General features: G+C 43.0%; 1 protein-coding gene across 5 annotated transcripts in view; it reads right to left on the reverse strand.

The window, feature by feature from the left end:
- pak5 (p21 protein (Cdc42/Rac)-activated kinase 5) overlaps positions 1–9,268 on the reverse strand; it is a 140,120-nt gene that overhangs the window by 81,928 nt on the left and 48,924 nt on the right. The gene's annotated exons all lie outside the window — the stretch shown is intronic.

Here is a 9,268-nt window from a genome sequence, read left to right on the forward strand (position 1 = left end):
AAATAAGTACATTTCCAATAAAAATACACATTTTATTTAACTGAAATGCCCACTTGACCGTAAAGCGCTAATTCTGAAATTCTGTAAAGATACTGAAATTACAAAAGTTGCGTAGTCTATAAAACATGAACCCTTTTGATGTTGGGCTAAATTAAAATACTTTGACAGCAGGAATAAGCTATTACTGATTAAAATAGTCATCTGAAGACAAAAAAAGGCCTTCTTTAAACTAGTTTAATCACGACACATTAGGGGTTTTCATCGAGTTTTTAAACAATGAATCAATGCAGAATCCATGACCAAGCCTCCGCTTCTCACAGCGCGGTTTATGTGTGTGTGCCATTCTGTTCATCCTTATGCCTGATTGTCTTCGATGACTTCCCCATCCAGTGTGAGATCTTTGAAAAGGTGTAGGGCTCAAAAATAAGGGTAATCCAGAACTCCCATTTTAAGTCATTTTCATTGGAAATTGATTGGTCCATTGTGCCGCGGTGACTGATCAAGTTTCGTTTGGCTTTTGGAATGTTTGCGGTTTGATATTTGGCAGCGCATAATCAGAAAGACAACTTTGTAGTCGCACCAGTGCAACCTCTTGCAAAGTTGAATCGCACTGTTAGGAAAAGTGATCGCAAAATGCGTCCATTTAGTCGCAGCCGTGCAAGTAGACAGCATTTAAAAGTTGCTCCTTAGATGGCCTCTTTTCGCAAGACGCGCAATAATTAGAAGGTGATCCCAGAATACATTCCAAGATGGCAGATGAAGTGAGCGAAATGTTGTCTCTATTAAATATCTTGCTCATCCACTTCTGAACTTCATTACATCACTCTGTTTTAAATAGACTTTAGACCAATCTCAAAAATATTTGAGAAAGTGTTGGTACTTAGCAACCAAATACTGCCCTTCTTAGGGGTACTCTCGAATCGTTGATGGCCAATGATGCTGGAGAGTTCTCCATTTCAGTGCAGCTTGATCACTCTGTTTTTAATCAACACAACGAAGAGATGACTGGAATATCTGGGGTGGATTTAGTCTGCTATAATTCCTACATGTCTAATAGTACATTTGCAGTGTCTGTGGGAGATTAGGTGTCCTTAACCTCAACAATTAATTGTGGTGTTCCGCAAGGATCCCTATTAGGGCCAATATTGTTTTCATATGTTACCTCTTGTTTATGCGATTCAACAACACTTCTTTCATTCCTTTAGATTATTATCCATATTATTAACAATTGTATTTATCTTTGAATCCCAATATTTTAGATGTTCCTCAAGCATGTACTGAAGAGTAGCATTAAATACTGTTAAAACGGTGTTTGCAACAGTCAGTCAAGGTTTAATAAGAAGTCGCATTCAGCAACACAAAGGTGGTCCCAAATATTTGAACAGAACATCAAGCAGTTAGTTCAGACATGTTTGTATAAGTTACAGAAAATGTCCAAAGTTAGTCTTACGTTTTATGACAACAGAGAAGCATCTACAGTACACGTTTTAATTTAATCTCCCCTTAATAATAGTAATGCTGTTTCAACATAATTTAGCACGGCTACAATTACTGCAAAACGCTGCAGCTCCGCTTTTGACACAAATGACCCATTCCAGTCACATTACTGCAGTTCTGTGCATTTGTTACCAATTCATGTAGAGTTGATTTTAAGATTGTATTAACCACATATAAAGGCTTGGTGCCAGATTATTGAGCAGAATTCTTAATTAAGACCTTATGAAACATTAGACCTCTAAGATCTGTGAACAGAGCATTTGTTGTGAAGGAACAGACCGTCCTGGGGTATAAGACCTGCTGAATCTGTTTTTAATCTTATATACACCTCTGTGCATGTGTTATTTATTCAATGTGTTTAGATTTTTGTTTTGTGAAGCACTTTGTGCTATATTGCTAAAAGTTGCTATTAAGTGTATTTGTATGTTTACTAGGGAATAACTGTCAATGCAAACGCTGAACTCTATTGCAATCAACTCTGTTTAATCAGATGCTGCTTTAGAAGAAAGCTCGCTAGAGTTTGGAACAGAGCTGGTGTGAGCGGAGACATTTTAATATGACAAAAAGCAGCATTTGACCTGTAAATGTTTCAGGCATGAGAACACATTGTGCTGTATTTTGATGCAGATGAACAGGATTGTTGTAAATCAGCAGTGGGCGTTCGATAATGGCAGCGTTTGGCAGCAGCACGCTCACGAGTCGAGCTGAAATAAATCAAAGCTTTGCTCGTGACATCCCACTGGTGCAGCTGAAGAGCGTCGTGACTCGCTCACAAATAAAACACTGAATAATATCTGTAATATATGAGTGATTTTCCCAACATCCTCCATGATATCATCTGCAATTTGATCACAATTAAAGCCAACAATGCAGAGCTCATGCTCATAGTTGTATACAGGACTGATTCAGCAGATTTGACGTGTTTTACAGGCGTTTGTCAGCATGTATGTGATGAGGTCTGAGAGTCCAGAGCGCAGCAGCAGGCTGTACGGGTGACCTTGGCCTGAATCTACAGCTTCTCTTTGACCTGATTTACGTTCCTGCTCTTACAGTAACATCAGACGTTCGTGACCTGAAGGGAAAGTAGCACAAATGTGCAGAAGTTCTAGAGCAGGACCTCAATGATCTAGAACATAATTCTAAACTGGAGGGTCACGACCCAAAAATGGGTCACGGGTCAGCTTGGATGTGCAGGGAAATGCAAATAACCATAAAAACATGCAACATTAGTTTAGCAAAATGACAAGGAGAGAAAACATCCAGTATCTTGTGTTCTCGACATTGATAGTCACTTATATTATATGCCCTTATACTCGAAAACCCTGAACGAAACTATGCACGATTACGTTTCTCAATCCTATAATTCCCTGTAGCATTAAACACAGCTGACTGAACAGGACACATTAGCAGGGCTTTCAACTACGTATTTGTATGGGAATTTTGGGATGTCGTATAAAACATGCTGGATGGAAATGACAAGATGTTTAGATGAGGACCCTCTAACATGATTCCCACTAACCCGACCTGACCCCAACATAACTACAACCCCTTGGTAGCAGCAAATGGGTTTTACTCTCTCACTCCCAGAGGGCAGGTCTCCAATAGCAGGACTGAGATCCTCCTAATAACGGTTTGTCAATGATGCTTCAATTCAGCAGAACCCGCTTCTACTTCCTGAATGGTTCTCTGTAGATGAAACTTGATGATTCATTATTGGTTCTTTATATCATTTGGTCTTATATTTGGTAAATATAACATGTGGTTGCCGGGTTCTTTAACCCTTTAAGCTCTGAAGGTGTTTTTATTTGGCATACACAAAAATAAAGACTTATAATTCAACATAAAACAAGGAGGGTCAAGTGTTTGGTATTATTGTAAAGAAAACGTTTCAATATATTTAATGATATTATATGAAACAATCTGAGTCTCAGCCAAAGAAACTGCTGGAAAAAATATTTTTTCCTGATTTGACATTATATATCTCTGGGTGTAAATAAGGGTGTTCTCAATCATGTCGACTGTATCTGAGATTTAGTGTTGATACGACAAAGCGATCAACGTTACAACATTACAAATATAATTGATCATTGTGTCCAAAAACATCTCCAAACAAATAAAAGATAATAATTGTACAGTTGAACTCACAAGTTTGCATGCACTTAAGTTGAAGTCATTAAAACTAATTTTTTAACCCCTCCAAAGATGTCATATGAGCAAACTATAGTTTTGGCGAGTCGTTTAGGACATCTACTTTGTGCTTGACACGAGTAATTATTCCATCAATTGTTTACAGACCGATTGTGTCACTTTTAATTGACTATAATCACAATTCCAGTGGGTTAGAAGTTTACATACACTAATTTAACTGTGTCTTTAAGCAGCTTGGAAAACTCCAGAAAATGATGTCACGCCTTTAGACAAATATCTTCTGACAGGAGGTGTACTGAATTGGAGGTGTACCTGTGGATGTATTTCAAACTCAGTGCCTCTTTGCTTGACATCATGGGAAAATCAAAAGTCAAGACCTCAGAAACAATTGTGGACCTCCACAAGTCTGGATCATCATTGGGAGCAATTCCCAAACTCCTGAAGGTGCCACGCTCATCTGTACAAACAATAGTACACAAGTATAAACACCATGTGACCACACAGTCATCACACCGCTCAGGAAGGAGACGCATTCTGTCTCCTAGAGATGAACGTAGTTTGTGTGAAAAGTGCAAATCAATCCCAGAACAACAGCAAAGGACCTTGTGAAGCTGCTGGAGGAAACAGGTGGACGAGTATCTAGATCCACAGCAAAACCAGTCCTATATGGACATCACCTGAAAGGTGCTCAGCAAGGAAGAAGCCGCTGCTCCAAAACCACCATAAACAAGCCAGACTACAGTTTGCAAGTGCACATGGGGACAAAGATCTGACTTTAGGGGAAATGTCCTCTGGTCTGATGAAATACATATTGAACTGTTTGGCCGTAATGAGCATCGTTATGTTTGGAGGGAAAAGGGTGAAGAACAGCATCCCAACTGTGAAGCATGGGGGTGCAGCATCATGTTGTGGGGGTGCTGCAGGAGGGACGGGTGCACTTCACTAAATAGATGATGACATCATGAGGAAGGAACATTATGTGGATATATTGAAGCAACATCTCAAGACATCAGACAGGAAGAATATTTTTTGTTCCATTTATGTTTTGTAAAGTTATAAATGAAAATGCGGCATATAATCAACATCAGCATAATAGTAAAAGACATATTTATCTGTTACTCACTATATGTTTATCTGTGAGTAAAACAAATAGTCTGGTTGTATTTTACTCTTTGAGATCTTTCCAACAACATATGACACATGAATATTTGATCAGTTTGATGTTTTTACTGATTGCAATAATATGAACTGTGCAAATGTTTTTATAAATAATCAAAATGTCTGATTTGTCAGCAAATTTGAAAGCACTTGTTCAGTTTTGGTCATAATGTCACATGCATTGGGAATCAGAACTTCTAAACTTTCAAACAAAATCTATTTTGTTGGTCAAGGCTGGAGTTATTCATATTTTGACAATAATATTTCTTTCTCACCAATCCGAGCTTAAAGGTTAAAGCAGAAAATAAATGCCTTTTTAAAGAACTGTGTGGAACTTGAAAATGTTCTCCAGTGCCATCAGAATATAAAAAGCTTTTTGGCTCTAACTGGAACCTTTATTTTTAAGAGTGTATGCATAGAACAAAAGGAGGAATATATGCCAACGTGTGCAGAATACAGCAGAACAAACTGCACAATACACTCACAATGAGGTCCGGCCCTTCTATATAAAGCACAAGAAAACAGCTCAGATGCTCAAGGTCTTTCTGTAATATCACGTTTGCTCACATCAGACCTCGGCACATCATTTAGCTTCAGGTGAGAGGTGACCAGAGCAGTTCATACAGCTCCACAGCGTTCTGGAACTAAACCTTTGGACAGATCAGTCCACTCATAACAGAAGCATTACACGGAGTCAAATCCATACTTGATAAACTATTATTTAACTTCTTGTAATCAGATTACACTTACTGATGTTCAATTCATTACTTCAGTTCAGTACAATACTTGGGTTACACATATAGATTACATTTAAAACAGTAAAATAGATACATTAAACATTAAAGTAAAATATTACGGCAGAGTAAAACAAATCTACTGGCTTTTATTTGCTCTGTTTGGAGTACAAAGATCTTTGCAGATATTGATTCTGCAGTTTTAAGGGCCACTCATAAAGGATGTGTGTTGCATTTTAAACAGGCAGATGGGCAAAGAAGAATGGAACTTCATACTCACAACAACTCGTAATAACTCGTATGAGATGGCGAAATCGTAAGACATCGTAGGACTTGTCTCCTATGAAAAGGTGCGACTCTTAGACCATCCAATCAACAAACGGAATTTCAAAACGATACAATTCGGGCATAAATATTTAGCACACATTCTGTCCAACACTTGATTTTAAGAATAGAAATGCCTATGAACTAATTTGGTTACACATGTAACATTTATTATACGCAATACACAAGACTGATGTGTGTCAGTAACCTGTAATACACAAAAGTGACATCGTAAAGTTTTCAGGAAAGAGGTGAGAGAAGGAGGATCTATGTGCAGGCATTTTAATTAAAACTCGGAGGCGGAGGCTCCGCTGATGGAGCTACAAGAGGAAAGGGCTCAGGGGTGGAGCCGTGGGAGGTGAAGGCTCTGGAGCAACAGGAGGCAAGGGCTCAGTGGGCAGATCTGCGGGAGGCGGGGGGGTCCGAAGATGGAGGCAGAGGCTTCAGGCGCTGGCTCTGGGACGGACGAGGCTTCAGGCGCTGGCTCTGGGACGGACGAGGCTTCAGGCGCTGGCTCTGGGACGGACGAGGCTTCAGGTGCTGGCTCTGGGACGGACGAGGCTTCAGGAGCTGGTTCTGGGATGGATGAGGCTTCAGGAGCTGGCTCTGGGACGGACGACGCTTCAGGCGCTGGCTATGGGATGGACGACACTTCAGGCGCTGGCTCTGGGACGGACAAGTCTTCAGGCGCTGGCTCTGGGACGGACGACGCTTCAGGCGCTGGCTCTGGGACGGATGACGCTTCAGGCGCTGGCTCTGGGACGGACGACGCTTCAGGCGCTGGCTCTGGGACGGACGCCGCTTCAGGCGCTGGCTCTGGGACGGACGACGCTTCAGGCGCTGGCTCTGGGACGGACGACGCTTCAGGCGCTGGCTCTGGGACGGACGAGGCTTCAGGCGCTGGCTCTGGGATGGACGAGGCTTCAGGCGCTGGCTCTGGGATGGACGACACTTCAGGCGCTGGCTCTGGGACAGACGAGGCTTCAGGCGCTGGCTCTGGGACGGACGACACTTCAGACGCTGGCTCTGGGACAGACGAGGCTTCAGGCGCGGGCTCTGGGAGGGACGATGCTTCAGCCACTGGCTCTGGCATGGACGATGCTTCAGGCGCTGGCTCTGGGATGGACGACGCTTCAGGCGCTTGCTCTGGGACGGACGAGGCTTCAGGCGCTGGGACGGACGAGGCTTCAGGCGCTGGCTCTGGGACAGACGAGGCTTCAGGCGCTGGCTCTGGGACGGACGACACTTCAGGCGCTGGCTCTGGGACAGACGAGGCTTCAGGCGCTGGCTCTGGGACGGACGATGCTTCAGGCGCTGGCTCTGGGACGGACGATGCTTCAGCCACTGGCTCTGGCAGGGACGATGCTTCAGGCGCTGGCTCTGGGATGGACGACGCTTCAGGCGCTGGCTCTGGGACAGACGAGGCTTCAGGCGCTGGCTCTGGGACGGACGATGCTTCAGCCACTGGCTCTGGCAGGGACGATGCTTCAGGCGCTGGCTCTGGGATGGACGACGCTTCAGGCGCTGGCTCTGGGACGGACGAGGCTTCAGGCGCTGGCTCTGGGACGGACGAGGCTTCAGGCGCTGGCTCTGGGATGGACGACACTTCAGGCGCTGGCTCTGGGACAGACGAGGCTTCAGGCGCTGGCTCTGGGACGGACGACACTTCAGGCGCTGGCTCTGGGACGGACGATGCTTCAGCCACTGGCTCTGGCATGGAACGATGCTTCAGCCACTGGCTCTGGCTCTGGGACAGAGGAGGCTTCAGAAACTGGCTCTTTGAACGTGGCAGGCATGGGCGCTGGCTCGTTGACCATGGCAGTTGTGGGCGCTGGCTCGTTTACCATGGCAGGCAATAATACCTCTATTTTAACATATAAGAGGTCTTTCTACTATAAAAACATACTGTAAGTTTTAGAACTCAAAACTGAATCCCCAATGCAATAAAAGCATTTATTGAAACTTCCACGACTTCCCTACACCACTATGGGTGCATTAATTTATGACCGACTCTACAGCTCAAAAACACCTACTTTACATCATCACCCCGCCCAGCTTGGCCCCTCCCACTGGTGCTACGGTTTGTAAACATAGAGAGAGAGCAGGACATACAGGCCTAGTGTGGCCTCACTATTCCTGAATGAAAGGGGACCCATCTGGACTATTTTTGATTCAACATACTCACTCATAGACAGACATCTTTGGCCGCTTGATACATCTCTCATGCCTCTAAAAAGATGTGGTGTCAAGTTACAACTCTGAAGCGTTTTTCCTTTCAGCTGCTGTGCCTCTTGTTGTTTAGAGCAGAAATGCGTCATGGATGCATTATTTCGCCCATCTGCGGCATTTTTAAATGCTGGTGTATGTAAACTTACACTAGATGGAAATGTTTGACCATTTTGATGCATTACCGGCTTCAGTGCACGATGATACTGGATGTGTGCGCGTCTTCATTGTGCTATGGACTACGAATGTGTGGATCAGCTTGGGCTGAGCTTTTTGGTTTCAGATGCAATGTGCTGGATGCTAGTCAATTGTAACAGTGGCCGTTTATGTTGAAGTTTTATGGAGGCGTTTAGGCCAAAACCGAGCGTTTCAGGCAGAGGGCCAGAGACATATTATATATTACAAAATATTTTGTGTTATTGCGCAAAACAAATATTATTGGGCATCAGGGAAGATAATAAAACTATATTAAAAAAAGAACATTTCTTGACAGCTTTAAGTGAATATAGGCATCAATTTTAAACACGCCGGTCATAGTGTGTGATTCAGAAAAACGAGGCAACATTTTTACATAGAACAACAAATAAACGGTAGCAGAAGGAACACAAGAACACATCCTGTGTGAATGAACCTTTATACTGTACAGCTTGAAAAGATCATTTTATAACATTCTGTTGTTTCCTGTGTCCAATGCAACACTCACACAAACATACAGAACCTAAATTCAATCAGTATCGATAAAACCCAATTAATGTGTACTGCATTAACATTACCTGAAACATTACATCCCAACAAATACTGTAGCAGTACTATTGCCATACTCAATATCTATCCATGTTTATTTTCAGATCAGTCCTTTAAATCCACATTCACTGCTGATCAAAATGAAGCATTTCTATTCGATTCTATCGATTGCCAACAGGAAGAGCGGTAAAGTTTACTACTAAAGAGTGAAGAATGAGAGACTGACTGCAGAGAAAATCAATAAGTGTGGCGGAACTCAAAATGAGGAAGAGACGAGATGGGAGAGAGACAGATAGAAAGAGAAAGAGAGAGAGAGTGCAGTGAGCAGTATTGAGGTTGAGGAGGTTAATGAAGTGTCGTAACTCAAACTCCACAATCAATCAGGCCCTTGGAAATCTGGCCAGTTCATTTGAATGGGATAGTGGAGTTCCTCTGTG

The sequence above is a fragment of the Xyrauchen texanus genome, chromosome 28 (assembly GCF_025860055.1).
Source record: "Xyrauchen texanus isolate HMW12.3.18 chromosome 28, RBS_HiC_50CHRs, whole genome shotgun sequence".
In the NCBI taxonomy this organism is placed as follows: domain Eukaryota; kingdom Metazoa; phylum Chordata; class Actinopteri; order Cypriniformes; family Catostomidae; genus Xyrauchen; species Xyrauchen texanus.